The sequence below is a fragment of the Aedes albopictus genome, chromosome 1, assembly GCF_035046485.1.
Source record: "Aedes albopictus strain Foshan chromosome 1, AalbF5, whole genome shotgun sequence".
NCBI lineage: Eukaryota > Metazoa > Arthropoda > Insecta > Diptera > Culicidae > Aedes > Aedes albopictus.
The window spans coordinates 43,344,408-43,368,532 of record NC_085136.1 but is presented as its reverse complement, the minus strand read 5'-3'; the positions used below and the strand labels follow the sequence as shown (position 1 = coordinate 43,368,532).

Sequence of the window (24,125 nt, the reverse complement as noted above, 5' to 3'; positions counted from 1 at the left end):
ATTAGGATACTTATAAGCATTTCTGGTTTGTGCACAACATTAATACTATTAGTGACAGACTTTTATTAATCGAACACTACTTTAACATGAAAATATTTTTACAGAGCAATTGTGATTATGATTTTGAACTACCAAACTTTCACAAAGTACGTAAAATGCAAGAGATTTGTACTTTAAAAATAATAATGCTTTCGTCAATTTCTCAGAGCATTTGCCCAAGAATTTATTTGGAAATTGTTTTGCAATTTGTTATACAATAAGGATTCCTTTCAGAAATCCCTTAATGCCTTTGAAATTGGCATTTCTCTTCGAAATTATTTTAGGGAATTTCTTCGGTAACACATTTAGAATTTCTTACAAAAACCTTCCGGCAAATCCTTAAAAATATTTATCGGTAATTGCATGGACACTTCTTCGGCAATTCCTTTAGGAGTTAAGGAGCCTTATTTTTAAATGGCACTGTCAAGACCTTCAGTTTTTGTTTTCGTTTAGTATTTTTTTCGCCAATCATTTCAGTAGTTCCTCAAGCGTTTTTCTTCTCATTATGCCAACAATTCTTTTGGTATATTATTTAAATTCTCCAGCAACTCCTCCGGCAATTCTTTTGGGAATTCTTTTGGTAATGTATTTTGTTATTTATATGACGATTACTCTGAGAACTTCCTCGAAAATGTCTTCGGCAATTCATTATATTTTTTTCCAAACTGTCTTCGATTCAAATTTTTAAATTTCTTTATCTTCGTCGTTCAATATTCTTTCGACAATTTTTTTTTTGAGGAATCTTTCGGCAATCCCTTTGATAACACCTTTGGTAATTATTTTATAATTTCTTGTCAATAATTCTTATGAAAGTTTTTAGACAAATTCTTCGAGATTTCCTCAGTTATAAATTTAGGGATTCCTGCAAAAGTTTCTTTCGGAATACCTTCGGTAATTACGATGAATATTTCATTAGGCAACTTTTTGGATACTGTTTTGGTCATTACTTTGAGAAGTTTTCCTGAAAATTCCTCCGACACAAAATGCTTAGAGATTTCCTTCGGGAATTACGTTAAAAACATCTTTGGTAATTATTTTCAAAAATCCTTCAGAATTTGCGCAAAAGTCCTTCCAAATAATTGTTTGTTTGAATTCGTTCTATAGAAACCAGTTAAGAATCTCCTCACGCAATTCTTTGGATGTTGTTTCCAAAACTCCTACATAATCTTTGAACATTTCTTTGTGAATACTTGTTAAAATTGTGATGGAAATTTCTTCGGCAACTCCTATGGAATATGTTTTACCAATTTATTTTGGAAAAGGATTTGTCCAATTGCTTTGAAAATCTTTTAATAATTTCTTTAGGAATTCCTTTGGAAAACAGAATGGGAGTTTATATGGCAACTCCATTGGAAACTAAGTAGGCATCTTTTATAGGAACTAATCTGGAAGTTCTTTGGAAATATCTCAGGAAGTTTTTCAGAAACTTCTTCGAGGTGCCCTTTGAGATTTTTTTCGAGAATTCCATTGCAAATCGATTGAGGTATTGCATTTTCAAATTTTTCAGATGTTCGTTCGGAAATCGCAATTCCTTTGTAAATACCCTTATTTCAATTGAGAACTTTTGAGCTTCCAAAGGAATAAATTAATAAATAGAGCGCCGGTAGAATTTTTAAAGAACATGTCGAAGCAATTGTGGAAAGAACCCCGAACCCTTACATTGTAAATTTCCAGAGAAAATCGCCGAAAAAGCTTAATGTAAAATAAAACAAGCTGCCACAGGAATTTTCAAAGGAAGTGTTGAACATCGAAGTTATTCACAAAGCGATCGCCGAATAAATTCTCAATGAAATAACCAAAATTCCCAAAGAAATTCTCAAAAAAAATCAAAAAAATGGGATTGAACGAATTGCCAAAGCAGTTTTTGGAAGATTGAAAATAAATATAAAGATTTCATAAACAATGATAGAAAGAATTACAATGAAACTGCCAAGGAAACTTTCAAAGGAAATGCCAAAGGAATTCCAGAGGAAGCGTCATTGAAATTCCAAAACAAATTTCCTAAGAAATTGCTGATAAAGATTTAATGAAACTACCGCAGAAATTATTGAAAAAAAAAACACATAACAAATGAGTTGAAAGATCCACAAAGGAATTGCCAAACCAACATCAAAGGTATTAAAACAGAAATTCACATAGAATATGACGAAGAAGTTTTCCGAAAATATTTCTTAATATATATTCCCAAAATTTCTCAAATAAATTGTCGAACAATTTTCAAAAGCATTATTTATTAAATTCACAAAGCAATTTTCAAAAAAAACTGAAATAACCGAATCAACTCTCAAATAAATTGCCGACAAAATTGCCAAATGTATTACTGTATTACCATAGACTAATTATTAACCAATGAGCATGAGCATGAGCATAGATGACCGCACAATTCGTAGTTGCTACTCCGTGATTGACCAGAGCAATCGAAATTGCACAAGGAACCAATGAATAGGGCTTGGGACTAGCTTACTATTCTCAATGTACACAGTTCGAGAGCTCTCAACTTTAATAAGGTCAATAACGGCGCCGGCCACGTCCTTACGGTCATCGAGGATGGAAGGGAATGTTAGTAAGACAAACGTTGCTATAAAGACCGCGACTCGCTGCATCTCCACGTTTGTCTCAGGAAGGAATTTTTTGTTAGTAGGGTAAGGTACATTGTCAGTCCGGGAGTCACCTATGACTGGTGATATGATTTGACAATGGATCAATATACACAAACCGCCGTTAACAACCGACCACTTTTCGACGCAAGAACTAGCCAAAAAAAAATTCTCGCGTCTCCACTCCACTAGGGAGCAGAAGCCTTTAGTCTATTCGACACAGAAATACACTGAACGCGACTCACTTGTCGGCGCCCGGATTTTTTCTCGACCGGCGAACCCGAACTAACATTTTTCACTCTTTTGTGTAAATGCAAAAAATGAAAGAAAATATTTATTATCAACTAAAAGTGTACTGGAAACTAGCGCCGATGGGAAGCGAAAAATTCGGAACCGACTCGAACCACGGCGCGCCCACCGCACACTTGTCCCGTCGTCGGAGCCCCGCAGAGAGAAGAGTAAAAAAAATCGCAAAAATCTAGCAAAGCCAGCGCGCGAAGCTTTGCTGCCGCCGAACTACCGCACACTCTAAATATGTCGTATTAACCAATGCTATCCATTTTTGCATAAATTGATACAGGCCTTTGGCACTCTATTTCCCACCGTATATCCAAAGAAACACTGAGTTCGATTAGAAAAGCAAAATTTTGATATGTACGTTCAACACCATCGTTGATGGTATAAATATAATATAGCTTTACTATAATTTATTTCATGCAGTAAAATGATTGCGTTATTGTATTTATTCGAAAGGTGCTTATGTAGTATAAGAATAACTGCTGGTCTTGATTATCTTGATTATATATAGTTAAGTACAATTAATACAAGTATTTTTCAAAAGACTTTTAACGAAACAAAATAACTATTCAATGAATATTGAGTTAGAGCCGATACAAATTGTTGTATTGTGGGTAATTTTATGAACATTTTGCAATTTTCATAGTTCACACTTCTAACAATTATTCAGGAAAGTTGTTCACAAGTAGGTATACATGATTGTTTTTAAACTATAAAACAAATAGGGTATCACAACAAATGCTAAGCTCGAGCTAAAAATGCACATTTCGTGTATTATACGTGATTTTGTGAAGATTTTATCATCATCTGAACATCTCCAGGTATTTCAGTGTAACATTTCTGCTTTATAATTACACAAATTTGTATGGATACACGTAATTTCAGTAATAATTGAAAAAAAACTGTATTTTTAAGTACTTGCTAAGGCTGGGAAAATTGATGAGTTCCAAAGTTATGCAAATAGGATGAAAAATGGTGGAGATTAAAAAAATACGTCTCAATAAAATCAACCAAGCGACTTTTAAGCCATTAGCTGACACCAGGAGACCCTGCCTAGAGGAGTCACAAAAATCATTCTGGAGCTACCGTGAATTGAACCTCCCTCAATATATTCAGCTAGTTCAAATATAGCTGTTCATTTACCAGCTCAGCAATTTGGGCGCCAACGAGCAATAATTTTCTGAGAAAGGACTCGAGTTTATCTACCTTGATCAATTTGTGTACGATCGCCCGTAATAGATAAGAGTTAGTTATCCCGTAATTATTACTATACCGATTGATTGTTTAAAATTAAATGTTTATTTTTTATCAATATTAACGAGATTTTTAGCCCTAGGCTAGTTCATCTCGGAACCCACACTTTACTTCGCTTCCGAAGGAAGAACTCACATTTTGCGAGTATGTCGGGAGTGGGATTCGATCCCAGGTCCTTGGCGTGATAGTCAAGTGTTCTAACCATTACATCAGGTCCGCTCCACTAAATGTTTATTGTTAATCATACACCACATTTCATTTTTCCAAAAGATAATGTTTCACATATCGTTGTTTTAAACAAACTTAATCAGACAAATTGTTGCCACTTTGGCGCCTAATTTACAGAATATAAATATTGCTACGGTTGAAGTGTTGATTTGATAATAGTGTAATCTCGGGTGTAGCTTAAGTTTTGCTCAAATGCATTATTAATAAATATTTGAATTAGGGTACACCAGAGCAAGTTGAAACACGAAGCACCTGTTTAGTGTAAAGAATTAGCCTAAGATAAAAATCACGCATAAAAAAGTAATATAAAAAAAACGAAGCACCTGAAACAGATTTAATGATGTTAATCCGCTGCTTCAAATTTCCCGGGTGTACCTTATCGTGAGAAGTTTTCAGTTTTAGGTGACTGTCAAGGAAAAATTCTAGGGGGTGCCCAATTCATTCTAGAGGGTGCCAGGCACCCCTGGAACCCCCCCTAGCTACGCCAATGAATACTGTACATACCACTATTACCAAATGTCTGAATCTTTTATGCCTCTCCAGGACCAATGAACAAATTAACCGCAGAAAACTGAACTTTACTCTCGTCGCCAATGTAGAGTACTAACAAGCCGTGTTGTTCGGTTGTAAACAATAATCACAATCACGTTTATTCCCTACATCCTGGTTCTCAGCCTACTACAGTAATCATTATGATCTTAGCCTACTACAGCAGTCTGGCGGAAGGACAGACTTGCTGGAAATTAAAGCGAACTGGCGAGTGAAAGGACAGTTTTGCTTCTGTTGAAAAGAAGCAGTCTGGCGGAAGGACAGACTTGCTGGAAGTTAAAGCAAACTGGCGAGTGAAAGGACAGTTTTGCTTCTGTTGAAAAGAAGCAGTCTGGCGGAAGGACAGACTTGCTGGAAATTGAAGCAAACTGGCGAGTTGTTATGCTCGTAAAAACATGTGAAATTGAAAACTAGAGAGTAGGGGTGAGAGGGAATGTAGTAATAGAGAAAGAGAAGAGAATGATTGAAGCGAAAAATATGCGCCTTCTGATTGGCCGACTCAGTGGAAAGCTAGAATGAACAACAAAAGCGAGCATACAAAAAGAGCTGCGCATCGTGGATTCAGTTCAGCGACTACAGCAAGGAGTTACCACCTTTGTCTCGTATCTCACCAGCTGGAAGATCAAGGTGAAAGAGACGAAAACTCAAGTGATCCTTTTCCGGCACCGCCAGTCGCCAAAACTGCTACCTCCTCCGGACTGCGTGATCAAAATCAACGGTACCCCCGTGGATTGGTCAAACGAGGTCGGTTACCTTGGAGTAACTTTTGACAACAAAAGGCTCTACAGGACACACACCGACAACCTAAGAAACCGCTGCGCCGGACTGATTAAATCGTTGTACCCCCTGATCAACCGGCGGTCTCGACTAACGCAAAAGAACAAGTTGGCAATTCTCAAAGCGATCATCATTCCAGTTGTGAACTACGCGATGCCGGTATGGGGTACCTGCGCCAAGTGTCACATACAGAAGCTACAAGTGGTCCAAAATCGATTGCTAAGAACAATTCTCAACGCACCGTTCGACTCAAGAATAAGCGACCTTCACCGCGCCACGGGGTGCAAAACTGTAGCAGCGAGGATCGAAGAGGCGATCGAGAACTTCATTGAGAACGCGAACTCCTCGGAATATCCGCTCATCCGAGCGCTGGTAAACTAGGTTATACAATTTTAGGTTAAGTAGGTTATCAAATTAAAAGAAACTAGATGCTCTGTATCATCAAATGAAAACCTCAAAATCACTAAGAATTATCAAATGTGTGTCACTGATACAAAACAAAATTGGAAAAAAGGCTGAAAAGAAAATTGTTTCTAAATCTCTTAAATAACTATACATGTACAAAAAGTAAAAGAATTGAATAAAAATGAATTTGAAAAAAAAAAAAAAAAAAAGTGGATTCAGTTCAGTTGATAGACGATAGTGGATACGAACGGACGCATAAAAAGGCAACAGCAATGGCATTTGCAGTACACAGCAGTCCACCACAGAGAGGTTTTAAAGAGTTTCCTCTCTGCGGTCGGTGTTGTGGCTGTAAGAATAGCCGCAGCGGTCACGACAAATGCGTTAGCACTAGCGAAGTTACGGTCTTCTTCGTAGATTGAATAGTAGCAACATTTATGCTCCTTTTGGTAATCTTGTCCGGACTGCTCTTAGTAACGAGACTGGGGTGGGGAGTTAACCTAAGACCACTGTTAACCTTCCGACAGTCGCGTGGTCGGCCTCCACTGCCAGCATCACATTGATGCTGTGTACAATAAGCGAGCTATTGATTGACATGTTGTACAAAATATAACAGTGCGATTACAGAAGGGCTTAGAGTGTCCGTCCATCCCGGGACATCCCCGGGATTTATTTTTGTTTTATTCATAAGTATTAATCATAAGCTCGTTACGGCACTTTCGGGCTGTTCGAGCCCGTATGAAGTTGATCATCAATTCATTTTTCATTTATTTAGTATTACATCAAATTCAAGATAAAACTGAATCAACAATATTTCTCCATAATACACGGTTCGTGGCTGCCGCTCTCCATCCTCGGTCGCGCCCGATGCTCGCCAAGTCACGCTCCACCTGGTCCGCCCATCGTGCTCTCTGCGCTCCACGCCTTCTTGTGCCAACCGGATCAGTTGCAAACACCAGCTTTGCAGGGTTGTTGTCCGGCATTCTTGCAACATGCCCTGCCCACCGTATCCTTCCGGCTTTGGCCACCTTCTGGATGCTGGGTTCGCCGTAAAGTGCAGCGAGCTCGTGGTTCATCCTTCTCCGCCACACGCCGTTCTCCTGCACACCACCGAAGATCGTTCTAAGCACGCGTCGCTCGAAAACTCCGAGTGCTTGTAGGTCCTCCTCGAGCATGGTCCATGTCTCGTGCCCGTAGAGGATCACCGGTCTTATTAGCGTTTTGTACATGGTGCATTTGGTGCGTGGGTGAATCTTTTTCGACCGCAGTTTCTTCTGGAGCCCGTAGTAGGCCCGACTTCCGCTGATGATGCGCCTCCGAATTTCACGGCTCACGTTGTTGTCAGCCGTCAGTGAGGATCCGAGGTAGACGAATTCCTCCACCACCTCGAAAGTATCCCCGTCTATCGTAACATTACTACCCAGACGGATCCGGTCGTTTTCGGTTCCGCCTACCAGCATGTACTTTGTTTTTGAGGCATTCACCACCAGTCCGACCTTTGCTGCTTCGCGTTTCAGGCGGGTGTACAGTTCTGCCACCGTTCCAAATGTTCTAGCGATGATGTCCATGTCGTCCGCAAAGCACACAAATTGACCGGATTTTGTGAAAATCGTTCCCCGGCTGTTGAGCCCGGCTCGTCGCATCACACCTTCCAGCGCGATGTTGAAGAGTAGACATGAGAGTCCGTCACCTTGTCGCAGTCCCCGGCGAGATACGAATGAACTGGATAGTTCACCCGAAACCCTCACGCAGTTTTGCACACCGTCCATCGTTGCTTTAATCAGTCTAGTCAGCTTCCCAGGAAAGCCGTTTTCGTCCATGATTCTCCATAGCTCTGCGCGGTCGATACTGTCGTATGCCGCTTTGAAGTCGATGAACAGGTGATGCGTTGGGACCTGGTATTCACGGCATTTCTGGAGGATTTGCCGTACGGTAAAGATCTGGTCCGTTGTCGACCGGCCGTCGATGAAGCCGGCTTGATAACTTCCCACGAACTCATTTGTTTTAGGTGACAGACGACGGAAGATGATCTGGGATAGCACTTTGTAGGCAGCATTCAAAATAGTGATCGCCCTGAAGTTCTCACATTCCAAATGGTCGCCTTTCTTGTGAATGGGGCAGATTACCCCTTCCTTCCACTCCTCCGGTAGCTGTTCGGTTTCCCAGATCCTGACTATGAGCCGATGCAGACAGGTGGCCAACTTTTCTGGGCCCATCTTGAAGAGTTCAGCTGCGATACCATCCTTACCAGCTGCTTTGTTGGTTTTGAGCTGGTGAATGGCATCCTTAACTTCCCTCAGCGTGGGAGTTGGTTCATTTCCGTCCTCCGCTGCACTGGCGTCGTCGTTTCTTCCGTTGCCGTGGGCTCCCGTGCCTACGTTCTCCACGCCGTTCAGGTGCTGATCGAAGTGCTGCTTCCACCTTTCGATCACCTCACGTCCGTCCGTCAAGAGGCCTCCGTCTTTATCCCTGCATATATCGGCTCGCGGCACGAAGCCGTTGCGGGATGCGTTGAGCTTCTGATAGAACTTCCGTGTTTCTTGGGAACGGCACAGCAGTTCCATTTCTTCACACTCCGCTTCTTCCAGGCGGCGCTTTTTCTCCCGAAAGAGGCGTGTCTGCTGTTTCCGCTTCTGTTTGTATCGTTCCACGTTCTGTCGAGTCCCTTGCTGCAGCATTACCGCCCTCGCTGCGTTCTTCTCCTCCAAAACCGTTCTGCACTCTTCGTCGAACCATTCGTTCCGTCGATTCCGTTCCACGTACCCGATGGTGCTCTCGGCTGCGTCGTTGATGGCTGCTTTCACTGTACTCCAGCAGTCCTCTAGAGGGGCCTCATCGAGCTCACCCTCGTCTGGCAACGCGGCCTCGAGATTCTGCGCGTATGCTGAGGCGACATCCGGTTGCTTCAGTCGCTCTAGGTTGTACCGTGGCGATCGCCGGTACCGTACATTGTTGATGACGGAGAGTTTTGGGCGCAGTTTGACCATCACCAGATAGTGGTCGGAGTCGATGTTGGCGCCACGATAATGTCGGAGAAGTGCCGTCCGTCAATCAGAACGTGGTCGATTTGAGATTCCGTCTGCTGTGGTGATCTCCAGGTGTAACGATAAGGGAGGCTGTGTTGGAAAAAGGTGCTACGTATGGCCATATTTTTGGAGGCGGCGAAATCAATGAGTCGTAGGCCGTTTTCGTTCGTATGCTGGTGGGCGCTGAACTTACCAATCGTCGGTCTGAATTCCTCCTCCTGGCCTACCTGAGCGTTTAAATCTCCTATGATGATCTTGACGTCGTGGCTTGGGCAGCGATCGTACTCGCGTTCGAGCTGCGCGTAAAATGCGTCCTTGTCATCATCAGTACTTCCGGAGTGTGGGCTGTGCACGTTTATTATGCTGAAGTTGAAGAATCGGCCCTTGATCCTCAACCTGCACATTCTTTCGTCGATCGGCCACCAACCGATCACGCGCCTCTGCATATCACCCATCACGATGAAAGCTGTTCCCAGCTCGCGTGTGTTGCCGCAGCTCTGGTAGATGGTATGATTACCTCTAAACGTTCGCACCATGGATCCTGTCCAACACACCTCCTGCAGCGCTACGATGCCGAACCCGCGGTCCTTCAGTAGATCGGCGAGTATGCGGGTGCTCCCAATGAAGTTGAGAGATCGGCAGTTCCACGTACCGAGTTTCCAATCGCAAGTCCTTTTTGTTCGCTGGGGTCGTTGCCGTTGGTCTCGGTTCGTATTATTCTGTTGCTGATTTTCCGTTACAATGGTTTTTTACGGCTGGCTCGTAGGGCCTGACACCAACCCCCTACTTTCCGGAGGACCATAGTGCACAGTTGAGCTTAGAGTCCTTCCCTGGCACTCGGACGTAGATCAGCCGCCTCTAACATGGGGATCAGACGCTGTTGTGAGCCGCTCCTCCTGGAGAACAGACGCTCAGGTTTGCCGAAGCAAACCCCCCCTTCCCTGTCAGCCTACGACCAAAGTTCCCACCGGGGTTGGTTACCCGATCTTCCCTAAGGTTGCTCATAGTTTCCGGCCGGTACCGCGTGGAGGTAGGGATAGGAGTTGCTGGGCAGAGGCTAGTGGATCACAATGGGATCTGAATTGCGCAGCATACCCAGCCTTTACCGTGATCATCAATATTAACTTCTTTTCTCGATCAGCCTAGATAGCTGTGTAGTGTCGGTAGCGATTGTCTCAATTGGCTAAGAATAACACTACGGACCGCCTGTTCCGGTGGTAAGAATCCACCAACAGGTGACCCCTAATTCATGGTGTGAGGCGGCTTTATGCTTACCGTGCCTAGGAATGAATGGCTAGGGGGGTCTAATAAAAACCTAACCGCAAACGTAGCCTGTGGAGTACCAGGGCGCCCTCCACAGCATGTAGCCCTTACTGCGCTAACCGGAGCAATGGTGCAGTGGACCTTGTGTTTCTCCGAGACAATCAGCTGCCCTTATTTACTCTCACTCGAGGCTAAATGAGGGCGGGATTATGAAGATGTTGTTAATTAGTTTAAATTTTCACCTATACGGTTTCGCATTATGCGATTTACACAGTGTATTCTGTGTATCCTCGCCTTTGGCGTTTTCCAATCGATACCGATCTGGTTTTGTTGATGCTGTTCTTTGTTGTGCTGTTGTTGCGAAGAGTTTATTCTTGCCTAGTTCGGGTAGTGGCTACGGTTAGGATAGCTCAGATCAATCTTCAGCATAAAAGAACAGCAACAATCAATTTTTGCAGACTTATGCAAAATGGTTCAGCCCAAGTGGCCTTGGTCCAAGAACCTTACTTTTTTTTTTTTTCGGGACGAGCCCCATTTTTTATTGATTTATTGGACACAATAGCAAATTACAGCAAAACGGTGCCGAGTAGCAATTTACATAATTGGAAATAAATTATAGCTAGGGAATTATTTTTTAAAGACTTTCACTATCTAAAGTCTGTGTTAAGACCAAGCCCACCCGTGGGCTTAATACTACACACGCAACAGCACGTCGTTAACGATTTTTAATTTCGTTATCAACCCATTTTCGCACCGGTCGTTCGTTTCCATGTGAGTAAAATAATGATCGGTTGCCTTTGCGCACCGGTGGTCTCTATTCTCTCCGTACCATCGGTTTTTTGCACTTCTGTAAATCATCGCAATATTTTGTGTATTTCTATGGGATTATTGCAAATCTTATTCAGTATGATAATTTGTGCTCATATTATGAAAGATGGGCACGGTGTGTCTGGTAGAACAAAATTAATTTAAAAAAATCGGTATCGCTAAAACACCCACCAAACGAAAGCTGAAGGTCCCCTCTTTCATTTGAGACTAAAAGGAGAAAGTTCTATCGGCGGGTCTAGAACATTTTTTTTTCAAATATTACTATCTTTGAGGCTTGTGTTTTTTCTTTTTTCAACCTTGAGTGTAGCCAAATGGACTTGTATGAGGTCGCCCATTAGTAACGTGTCCTTTTAAAAGAGTAAACGGGTCAAATCAAAAATTAAAAAAAATCCTTACAAAATATTGCTTAGACATAAAGTGCAAAAAAAATATTTAAAGCAGTTGAATAGAATTTCTGCAGTATCTGGGCATATATACAAATGCCTTTTATGTGGAAGTAGTTATTGCGGCTGCATTTATTTTTATTTTTTATTGACAATGTCTTATGATTTAACAGTTTTACGACCAAAGTAGGCCGAGTAATGTCAACAAAAATAGAACATACATCAAAGTAGCTCGGGTAACGGGGCACAACATTTGGAAGGTAATCCATTTCGGAAAACTGGAAGTTTTTTGATGATGCAATTTAAATCGTTCAAAATCATGGGGTTCAATACAATGGGCTTTCTTGATGTTTCACCTTAAAACTGTTAGTAAAAATTGAATTCAAATAAATAATTCCCTTGGAGATTTGTACCAGTTTTGGTGCGTTTAAAAATATCTTTTTCTCAATAATTTATGATTGTATTTAATCCCGGAATTCAAGCAATCTTTTTTTAAATTATATGTATGTTGCTTACTGTATGACTTGTAGGTTGAATTTGTATCTAAAATAACATCCATCTCTTCAATATTCATGTTGCCTTTCTTGCAAGAAATTTATCTGAATTTGAGATTATGAGCATCTTTTTTAATAATTAGGTTTATTGAATAATTACATCCCTTGCATTTCCAACACATTTATAACGTAGTTGTCTCCTTTACAACTTCGCGTAGGTCAAGATTCTTGAATCCTGGTCATAGTAGAAGCTGTCTTCTAACAGTCTGCGATAAGTTTGCGCAACCTTTTTTCATTAACGTGTATTTTAACATCAGCTAATTCTATACTCAGTCACAACCTTTTAGTTACAAAGCATCACTCGCAAATCTATCTCAACCCTCAAATATATTGCGATCTTTTGGATGCTGGTATATGAATATTTTGTTGGAAGCAGATTCTATGCGCTTGAAGTAGACTGCGTATTTGTCAAAGTACATAATGAGCCCACTCTCCTTTTTGGCACTTCATACAACAATTGTTGTATTTTAACATCCAACGCCTTGCTTTTTCTATAACGAGGAACCTACAATATGGCAGTCCTGCACACCGCCTATTTTAATTGGTGAAACTTGGCAGCTCGACTACATTTTTTAAGATTTTATCGGTATGATTTAGTTTTTACAAAAAGAAATAACTGTAGTGTTTCTATGATATCTGAGTTGAGTTAGGTACAGTCAATGCATCTTTGAAAAATCGTAACTACTCTTATCTAATCTCATACATACGCGGAATCACCCTGGAAAGCAATCGTGTTACTTTTCTTGTCAATACTGATGCTTGCAGCATATCAGAGATATGACACATGCATCAAAGCGGCCTGGTCTACTGCGTTGTATTTACGCGCAAAGATGATTCTTCGAAATACTTGAAGTACAGAATATTTTATTTCGGCAAGGTACTTCTCGAATTTACAGGGAAGGAAGGATGCGTGGACGGTGAAGTTACCCATTTCGCACACTTTCTTCCTAATGTCTCGTTTATTTCATTTATATTTTTAAATTTATATTTAATAAACCACCCACTGACGACCACCATTTTCAAAAACAGCAATCAAACCAAAACTCTTTTGCCTTTTTGAAATATACACGACAAAACGAAACGCGAGGCACAGCTCTTTCAAAGCGGAGGATTTCAGCCCGGAAAGTGAAGAAAGAAAACCTTGTGGTCACTTATTACCGTCAAATAGTTTCTTTTCGGGTTAGAAAATACGCACATCTTCTCACCGGAATCTGCGTCGGATGACGATAATTTTGAAACTTGTCGGAACGAACTTCGCGAGTTATTTATTTGGACATTTTTCTAAATGTGCGAAACTAAGCTTTACTTGCTGCGTAGAAAACCCGGCTCAAACATGTACGTGTTAAAACAGCAAAACTCACTGAATCACTATACATTTCTTCAAATATTAGTTTCGAAACGATCGGCTGAATCAAAAACTAAAGGTGCGATTATGAGCAATCGTAACTATTTTTAAGAGAAAATCAATACATTTTCGATATGCATGATCCTAAAATTGTCGAAGAAGCGAAAACTTTATTCATAACATACTTAAGCAAAGCTTGTCAATTTAAACCTATTATTTTTCTGCGTTTGTATTGTCACTCTATCACAATTCTATGTCAGACAATTTGTTGTGTTATTCGTGTAACGATCTATGATATTGATTGGTTGAAAATTTCAAATATTTGATGCAAACTAAAATAAATTCCTACCTATACAAAACAAGAAAATCATTCTCTAGAAACTATATATAACCTACCTGGCAACAAATCCATACTCATGTTCTTTCGTCTCCTCTTTACGCTACCCAGAGAGCTAAACGCGAGAGAGCGCACGAGCCTACGGATAGAGACCGTACTTTCCGTGTCTCTATATTCTAAGCCCTGCTACGAACCGTACGTAAACTTTTCGCTTTCGAGCCCTACTTAGCAGCGACCGGTGCGGTTCGCTTCTTTGTTCGGGGCTCTACTTAACGTTAAAACGCTTGATTGAGCCCATGAGTGGGCTTGGTCCAAGAACCTTACTTCCGTAAGGGAAATTTCTATCTAGGAAACCTTGTGAACCCGGTGTTTGCTACTTTCAGTAAACATGAAATGGCAAACTCGCATGTCATGCCTCGAGCCTGTGTGCTTGTCAACAACACAATAGTTGCTACACTTATCTCTGAACTAACCACCAGAGATGTATGTGCTATCACAATTGATCTATCTGTTGGAAACCTCAACAGGAAATACGTCTATTGTTCGGCTTATTTACCGCATGATGAACCATCCCCTACGGATGCTTTCAAACAAGTCATCGCATACTGTACTTCAAAAGGCCTTCCGCTAATTGCTGGCAGTGATGCTAATGCTCATCATATCATCTGGGGTAGCTCAGACATTAACTTGAGAGGCTCCAATTTGATGGAGTACTTAAGTAGTACAGATCTTGCATTACTTAACATAGGCAACCGTCCAATCTTCATGGTATCTGCTAGAGAGGAAGTGTTAGACATAACGCTTTGCTCTAGTAAATTTAGTCACGAGCTGACCAACTGGAATGTGTGAGATGAAGAATCTTTATCTGACCATCGCTATATCTTTTTTGAGCATTTAAATGTTACTTCGCAAACATTGCGTTTCAGGAATCCCCGGTCTACAAACTGGGATCTTTTTATTGATTTGGCTGCGGCCAAATTTCAAGGATACTCACCATCCATTGACACTCCAAGTGATTTAGATGATGCCGTTGATACTACAACGACCTTCATCATGGAAGCTTTTGAAGAAGCATGCCCTCTACGGTCTGTACGGTCTGTGAAGATCACAAGAGGATTGGTGGAAATCTAATCTGGCGAAACTCAGGAAACAATGTAGAAAGAGTTGAAACAGACGACGTTCGGCTGAGTCGGAGGCTTTCAGGTCGGCTCGCAAGGCCTACAGGAAAGCTCTCTGGTCTGCTGAACGTCCGGCTGGAAAAACCTCTGTACAAATGTTTCCAGTTTGAGTGAAGTCAGTCGGTTAAACAAAATCCTTGCGAAATCTAAGGATTTCCGAGTAAACGAACTTCGATTGCCAAATGGCGATCTGACTTCCTCTGATGAGGAAGTTCTGGAATGCTTATTCAGCACACACTTCCCTGGATGTGTGGATATTACATCTTCGGATGAAGCTAATGTCTTTTCTTGTAGTTATGATTCCCTGGCCTCGGCTCGGAGTGTTGTAGCTATTGAATCGATTGAGTGGTCACTAAATAGCTTTGCTCCTGCAAATCTCCTGGGGCAGATGGGATTTATCCTGTTTTGCTTCAGAAGGGATTTGATTATTTCAAGCATGTTTTGAAAAAAATACTTGTTTGCAGTTTTGCTACAGGGTATATTCCCAAATCTTGGCGGGATATTACTGTGAAGATTATTCCGAAAGTGGGTCGTGCGTCCGTCGTATGAAAAAGCAAAGAGTTTCAGACCTATCAGTTTGACCTCTTTTCTTCTGAAATGCTAGAACGCATTGTGGATCATCACATTCGTGATGTTCATCTGGCCAGCGTGCCTCTTCATGTGAACCAACATGCCTACCAATCTGGTAAATCCACTGTGACTCTTTTACACAAGGTTGTTTACGATATCGAGAAAGCATTCGCTCAAAAGCAATCTTGTTTGGGTGTTTTCTTAGATATTGAGGGTGCCTTTGACAACGTACCTTTCGATGCCATATTGGAAGCCGCACGGAGTCATGGTATATCTCCAATGATTTCCAATTGGATTCATCAAATGCTCTAAAACCGATATCTCTTCTCGACATTGAGTCTAGCAGAGATTAGGAAATTGAGTGTTTGTGGATGCCCCCAAGGGGGCATCCACAGATACGCTATTGAGGCAACTCAATAATAGCGGTTTTCCTACTTATGGTTTTGCCGACGACTACCTAACATTGTTAGTTGGTATGTGTATCACCACCCTTTTCGACCTGATGCAAAACGCTCTTCAGGTAGTTGAGGGTAGGTGTCGTCAATATGGCCTCTCGGTAAATCCGAGTAAAACATCTATTGTTCTTTTTACGGAAAGGCGAAACCGTAATGGCGTTCGACCTTTGCGTCTCTTTGATTCTGAAATCGATGTGACTGAACAGGTAAAGTACGTTGGAGTTATTCTTGATTACAAGCTCTCCTGGACACCTCAATGTGAGTTTCAGGATTCAGAATCAAGAAAGCTTGTATGGCCTTCGGGATATGCCGGCGAACCTTTGGTACAACTTGGGGTCTAAAACCCAAGTATATCAAATGGATTTACTCAACTGTTGTTCGGCCAATATTGGCCTATGGATGTCTTGTGTGGTGGCAAAAGGGCGAAATGAGAACGATCCAACCAAAGTTAGGCCATCTCCAAAGGATGTGCTTAATGGCGATGTCTGAATCGTTCTCTTCAACTCCCACGGCAGCGCTCGAGGTTCTCTTTGACGTTGCTCCACTATACATTCATCTCAAACAAGAAGCACTTTCTTGCACTTACCGTCTACGGGTACTCGGTCTACTAGAGGAAACTCCTGTGAACCGCACATCAACTCACACCTCGTTGTTTCCACTTTTGGTTAATTGGGACAAAATTGCCCTTGCTCCAAGTGATCTTACAATTGCTTGTAACTTCCCATATAGGACATTTTCCACGAAATTCCCTTCCCGGGAAGAGCGGACATCTGGATATCTGGAGAGAAGTATTTCAGACGGCATCGTATGTTACACTGATGGCTCCCTTCTCGAAGGTCGAGCAGGTGCTGGTGTTTATTCTCGTGATCTAAGGCTGTATCAGTCTTACTCACTTGGTAGACACTGCACCGTTTTTCGGGCCGAAATCTTTGCTCTTATGTGCGGAGTCCAATCGACACTTCAGCAGCACGTAATATACTTCTGTCCAGATATATCGAGGAGCTGAATTCAGCAAACGCTGTTCACCTTGTATGGGTACCTGGCCATTCTTCCATCGCTGGAAATGAATTCGCTGATGAGTTAGCTCGCACTGGAGCATCACATGACTTCATTGACCCTGAGCCAGCTATTCCGGTATCGAAGTGTTGGGTAAAGCTTCAGATTCACACCTGGGCTGCTTCTCAACACTGACAATACTGGAATAGTTTGGAGTCGTGTCGTCAAACCAAATTGTATTGCACTGAGCCATCTCCAAGGGTGGCGAAGTATCTTACAAATCTGTCAAAGCAGAATTGCAGCATTCTGGTCAAAGCATTGACTGGCCACTGCCGACTCAACTATCACATGGCGAATATTCAGCAAGCTGATTCATTTGCATGTGATAGCTGTGAATCCGATTATGGAACTTCGTATCGTTTGATATGTAACTGTCTAGTTTTTGCGCAACTGCGTTTCCGAGTATTCGGTAAACGCTTATTAAGTGAAACTGGCTTCAGAGGATATTCTGTTGCTCTTCTCACTGAGCCATCTCCAAGGGTGGCGAAGTATCTTACAAATCTGTCAAAGCAGAATTGCAGCATTCTGGTCAAAGCATTGACTGGCCACTGCCGACTCAACTATCACATGGCGAATATTCAGCAAGCTGATTCATTTGCATGTGATAGCTGTGAATCCGATTATGGAACTTCGTATCGTTTGATATGTAACTGTCTAGTTTTTGCGCAACTGCGTTTCCGAGTATTCGGTAAACGCTTATTAAGTGAAACTGACTTCAGAAACTTGAATCTTCAGGATATTCTGTTGTTCTTAACCCGCTGTGGTAAAGAGCTATAGACTCTCTATCGATTTATGCGTTATTACAGTGCCCTTTTCAGGGCGCTGTTTGAATCCATTGTGGTACGCTTATGCGTTAGTATCCTCTTCCAATGTACTTTTCCTATTTCCCTACCTGTCCCTATCCCCATACTTATTCTTATTTCCTTCCTTGTCCCTCACGTAGATGATGAAAAAGGCTATTATTATGGCGATGGCACAAATGTCCCAAATGTAGGATAACGTGCCTCTGGAGCCTTCTGATACCTGATACTGTTAACCTTCCGATAGTCGCGTGGCCGGCCTCCACCGCCAGCATCACATTGATGGTGTGTACAATTGTAACGTTTTGACGTTTTTTATCTTTTTAAGCAAAATAAAGTTTGAATTCAGTTCGATAAATTTGGATAAATATGTTTTTTTTATATTTTAGTATTTTAATTCAAAGTTCGTTTCTTTAAATTATTATTATTTTCGTTAATTTGTAGCTTTTGACGTTTTTATCTTTTTTAAGTAAAATCTTATTTAAATTGGATTCGTTGAATTTGACTTTGAGTTTGAACCGTTTTCATTAGTAGAGATTATCCGTTTCATGTAAAGTTTGTGTCTAGGCTAAGCTAATGACGATTCATGTTACATATCTTATAGGACTTTTTCGATGGCGCAAAATAATTTTACGGCCATGTGCGATTTAAATTTGGCGCACTTGTATATAATAGTTTGTAAATTGAATAGACGACTGCTTCAATAGCGGGAAATTTACTTGACAAGAGAATTAGACTTGACTCCATCACTTCATAGTTGAGTCGGCTGGTGAGCAGAAGTGAGCTTCGGCGACCTTCTCCCAGTTTGTCTTTTTTAAAGGTGTGTAGTGTTTCTTAGGGTTGTAGTTTGGTAAATTGGTGTTTTTGAAGTGAATTTGTTTCTAATGTTCCTTGTTTTTCGTTTAATAGTTTAAAATTGTGGATTTTGTCGCCAGGGGCAGACACTCTGTTCCCTGAGCGCTTATTTGTTGTTTCGAAGGTAATTATAAAAGTGAATTCGTTTAGTGTATATTGTTTTAATTTGTGTTCCCTCTTTGGACCTCAGCGTCCAAAGACGCTTTTTATTTTGGGCTTCAAGCCATTTCTAGGGCCCATATAGCCGAGGCGGTAAACGCACGGGTATTCAGCATGACCATGCTGAGGGTGACGGGTTCGATTCCCGGTCGGTCCAGGATCTTTTCGTAAAGGAAATTTCCTTGACTTCCTTGGGCATAGAGTATCTTCGTGCCTGCCACACGATATACACATGCAAAATGGTCATTGGCAGAGGAAGCTCTCAGTTAATAACTGTGGAAGTGCTCATAGAACACTAAGCTGAGAAGCAGGCTTTGTCCCAGTGAGGACGTTACGCCAAGGAGAGGAGGAGGAGCCATTTCTACTGGTGCTCCTCCTCGCCCGCCAACAAATGGCAGTCAAACGGAATAAAGGGGATTACTTCCGGCCTACCTGCGTGCGGTTGACGCATGATCGGGCAGAGTACCGGACCGCCGACACCCCTCCGCACCTTTAACCCGGCGAACAATAAGGAGAGCCCATAGTCGTCGACGATTGGCCACGAAGATAGCACCGTCAACGACCAAAAACCTGCGCAGGTACGTCAATCATGGCCATGATCACACACACACACACACACACACACACATACACACTTACACTTGACGAGCATTTTTGTTAAAACAATATACGCGTTAATGAATTCAGTTGTTTTAGTTTTTCTATGTTTCTATTGGTTTTTTTTTGTTGTTTCTTAAATTATCGTTCAATAAATTCACTTCAACGACTCGTACTTGTTTGCTTGTGGTCTTTTTCCAGTTTTTAGTTTTATTTGAGTAAATTTCTGTTTATTGGTTCAGTTTGTGAGTTTTGTTTATTAGGTTTTTGAGTTTTTAGTTGAGCTAGCGGCCGTTCGAAGAAGCCCTTGAGTGAAGAGTCATCTAATTAGTCGGGCAAATCAAGAATGAACCGGTGGTCTCTCGTACGCGAGAGTGGCGCAAAAGCCACCGAGTTTTGAAACTTCTCGAGCTAATTCGGCGAACGGTTACACAATAAGCGAGCTATTGATAAAAATAAAATATTATGAATTTCAGAATATATCAAGAAATTTATAAATATTAAAAAATAGCAAGCACACCGAGGACTTCACACATAGTTTTAATGATTTATTTTATTATTTTTGATAAGCTTTCCAAATATTTTTTTTTTCACTTGTTGGCTGAATAGTTTAAATGGGAATAAGATTGTGAATATTCATAGCATAGCTCAGGAGAATAAAAATTCACTCGGGTTTCAACAGTAATGTCTCCATGAGCAGATGCGCTGAACGAATAAGACACGTTGCCCGTAGGAGAAAAGTCACGATTCACGAACAAAAGGCAAAGAAGGAAAGAAGGTGAAGCTCCATTTCCAAAGTAGAATGTGGTGCCTGCCGATCTCACATTTAGGATTACAGCCGTAAAGATAGCGTGTCTGATTTCATCTATTGGACTGATGCTGAAGTGCTAAGTAATCGATAAAATGCAGCTCCCTAGAACAACGGTTGCTGCAGGCTGGAAAACATCAACAAATACTTACATATTTCTTATGAAATTGATGTTGAAAAAAAAATGTTGAAGAATCACTATGACGGTCGCCTTATTTCGAGAAAACTCAACTACCCAATACTTGATAACTATAATTCTATTCACAGTAGCTCTACATAATCAACATAACCTTTCCAAAGTGTCTGTAAATTTTTTACAAAGCAGTCTCCGATTTGAATTGAATATATACAGGGGGTGGCCAAAACGTTTGGGATAGGCAACTTTTTTTCTCTCACAAAAATGTTCAAAATGCTGCAACTTTTCATAGAGTGCATCAAAATGGCTCAAACTTTGACTGTTTGTCCACCTATTATACAGGGGATAGACAAAATGATCGGGACAGACAAAATTTTCACTTTTCAAAACATGTTCAACTCGCTGTAACTTTTAGAAAAGTGCATAAAATATTCTCAAATTTTTACTGTAAGTTCATCAACTAGTTGTGTATCAGTGGTCCAAATGTGGAGAAGATCGGGCTAATCTACACGAAGTTATAAGGCATCTTGAAAAAGGCACAATTATCCGATAGTCAACTTTGAGCTGTTATACCTTCGGATTCAATGAACCAATTGCAATGAAATTTTGACCATTCATGACTTATATAATGAACTCTGAAAAACATTTGACTTGGGATTTTTACATTTACATTTGAGAATATTTGATGCACTTTTCTAAAAGTTACAGCGAGTTGAACATTTTTAGAAAAGTGAAAATTTTGCCTGTCCCGATCATTTTGTCTATCCCCTGTATGTGCATCATTGGTGCAAATTCTAGCATGATTGGTTAATCTTTCGCGAAGTTTGAACCGTTCTGGTAAAACACTATTTTTAGACAACTAATTTTTGAACTGTCATATCTTGGTAACCAGTGAACCGAATTGAATGAAATTTTGAACGTTTATCAACAATATAAAAATGCTTCACAAGTTAATAAAACATAGTTACTTTTTGAACGTTGAAAAAAGTTATCATGGCTTGACACTTTTCGGATCTTTCTCGAAAAAATGTATTTGTTTTTGTACATCAATGTCATACAATTTTAGTTTAATTATCCAAATGCTTTCTACTTCTGTTCTCAAGATATCTCTTATAAGATATAATAGTGCCTATTTGGATTAAAGGAAGAACGCATCTAGTAATTTTTGTGTGGTATTGTAAATTTGACTTATTTTCCTCTATATGAGTGAAAATGTGAAACCGGTATACCTTCATTCATCGTAAGAAAATACTACATTTTATAACGCTTTATCAAGAATCAATATATTGTTGATAAACGTTAAAAATTTCACTCAATTCGGTTCACTGATTTCCGAGATATGACAGTTTAAAAATTAGTTGTCCTAAAAATAGTGTTTTACCAGAACGGTTGTAACTTCGTGAAAGATTAACCAATCGAGCTCAAATTTGTACCAATGATGCACATATAATTGGTTGACAAACAGTCGAAATTTGAGATTTTTTGATGCACTCTATGAAAAGTTACAGCATGTTGAACTTTTTTGTGAGAGAAAAAAAGTTACCTATCCCAAACATTTTGGCCACCCCAACAACATTTCACTCTGAGTGTATCATTCACTTTTCCACCAACTCGTAGTTTCCGGTCTAGTCAAGACAAACTGGTACCGTTTCCGTTCTACAACTGTTACGTCCGCTTGTCTGAGTTAGTGGAACCCGTACCGAAAGCCCTTTCAATCTTCATATATGGACTAAGATTCTACCTCGGATTCGAAGCACGTACCTGCCGTTTCGCTACGCTCAGAGCTCAACGCAGTCAGTCAGCAGATGGATCGATTGGGAGTGAAGTTCAATCGCAAGGAAAATAAGTGACGGAGTAATTTTGTGAACGTGAAGCAGAATGTGAGCGTTTATTTGGATGCTGCATGACCCCCCGGCATGTTGTATCGTGGGAAATAAATTAAGAAAACAAACTTTACATTTACAAGAAACAACTTTACAAGTGACATGGGAGACATGCGGTGTTGCCAAAAATTATGGCTCATTCGTCTTTTTGGGGTGCCATTAATCGTCGTGTGTTCACCAGGAGAATTTCCGTGAAAAAAATGGTGCCGCAGAGTTCTCTCTCGTTTGTCGGGTGAAGATCACTGCGTCCAGATTTTAGAACTATTGTGATATACCCTTTTGCTGTGAGGTACGCAAGTTATCTCAGTAACATATTTGTCACTGAGATACCTTGGTATCGACTGAACTCAAGACCATCTATTATTGATGAATAGAGATCCTGAGTTACAGTATGTGACTCTCCCATTCTGGCGAGACTAGCTTTATGAAGCCAACCACGTCCTTGGGAGATAAGATCCATATGTCAGCAGGCCCTAAAAAGGGCTTGCTGAGAACTTTGAACCTACGTTGAGTGAGTGCACTGCAATAGCAGAGGATGTGTTCTGATGTTTCCCTCTCCTCGTCACAGAAGCGGCAATTTGAGGTTTGGATTGCTCCGATCTTTTGTGTCTGGTATCTGCAGGGGCAGTGTCCAGTTTTTAGACCGGTGTAGATGTTGAGATCCCTTTTGTTGAGACCTAATAGTTGTTGGGTTTTCTTGGGGTTTATCGTTACGAGCCTTTTGGATTGGCTCGTATGGGGAAGTGCATTCCAGTATGATGTGATTTGACTGACCATATATTTGTTCAGTTCCATTTTTACAGAGCAGTCTGAGATCCCGCCGAAGGGCTCAGGGCCAATGAACCTTTCATTAGATCCATTCCTGGCTAGCTCATCAGCAATCTCGTTTCCCTCTAGACCCGTATGTCCTGGGATCCAATATAGGTAGACTCGATTGCGTATGGATAAGTTTTTCAAAGCCAGAATGCATTCCCACACTAGCTTTGAGTTACAAGTGTAGTTATTAAGCGACTTAAGTGCCGCTTGGCTGTCAGAGAAAATACATATTTTTGCAAACCTATACTTTCTCCTCAGGCATAATAACACGCATTCTAATATTGCATATATTTCCGCCTGAAATACTGTGGGCCACTGTCCTAAGTGGACAGAGATTTTTGTTCTAGGGCCATAGATTCCGGAGCCTGTCAGATTATTCATTTTCGAACCATCTGTGAAGAAATTTATAGAGCCTGCTGGAACGCTGGGTCCACCTCCTTCCCACTCCTGGCGGGAAGGAATGAACACATCGTAAGGTAAGTCATAATTGACTACCGTTTCCATCCAGTCACTACAAATTCCTATTGCGGGATTTATGGCAAATTCATTTAATATGCTGAGGTGACCCGTAAGGTCTCCCGACAGCAGTGTTTTTGTTCTCTTTAACCTTAGAGCACTTTTTTCCGCTTCCAGCTTTATGAATTGATCTAACCGGGGCAGGTGAAGCATTGCGTCTAGGGCCAAAGTGGGTGTACTACGAACTGCACCAGTGATCGCCATTGGCGTAGCTAGGGGGGGTTCCAGGGGTGCCTGGCACCCCCTAGAACAAATTTGGCACCCCTTAGAATTTTTTCTTGACAGTCACCTAAAATTTAAAATTTCACACAATAAATTTCAATATTTATTAAAGGCACATTTGAATAAAACTTAAACACACCCGGAATTACTTATACACCTGTTGCACGTTAAGGCGTTTTGGATATTGGTAAGAAC

General features: G+C 41.0%; 1 protein-coding gene across 2 annotated transcripts in view; it reads left to right on the top strand.

Annotated features, from left to right (window-relative positions):
* LOC115256380 (octopamine receptor 2) overlaps positions 1 to 24,125 on the top strand; it is a 242,856-nt gene that overhangs the window by 179,410 nt on the left and 39,321 nt on the right. The window lies entirely within an intron of this gene.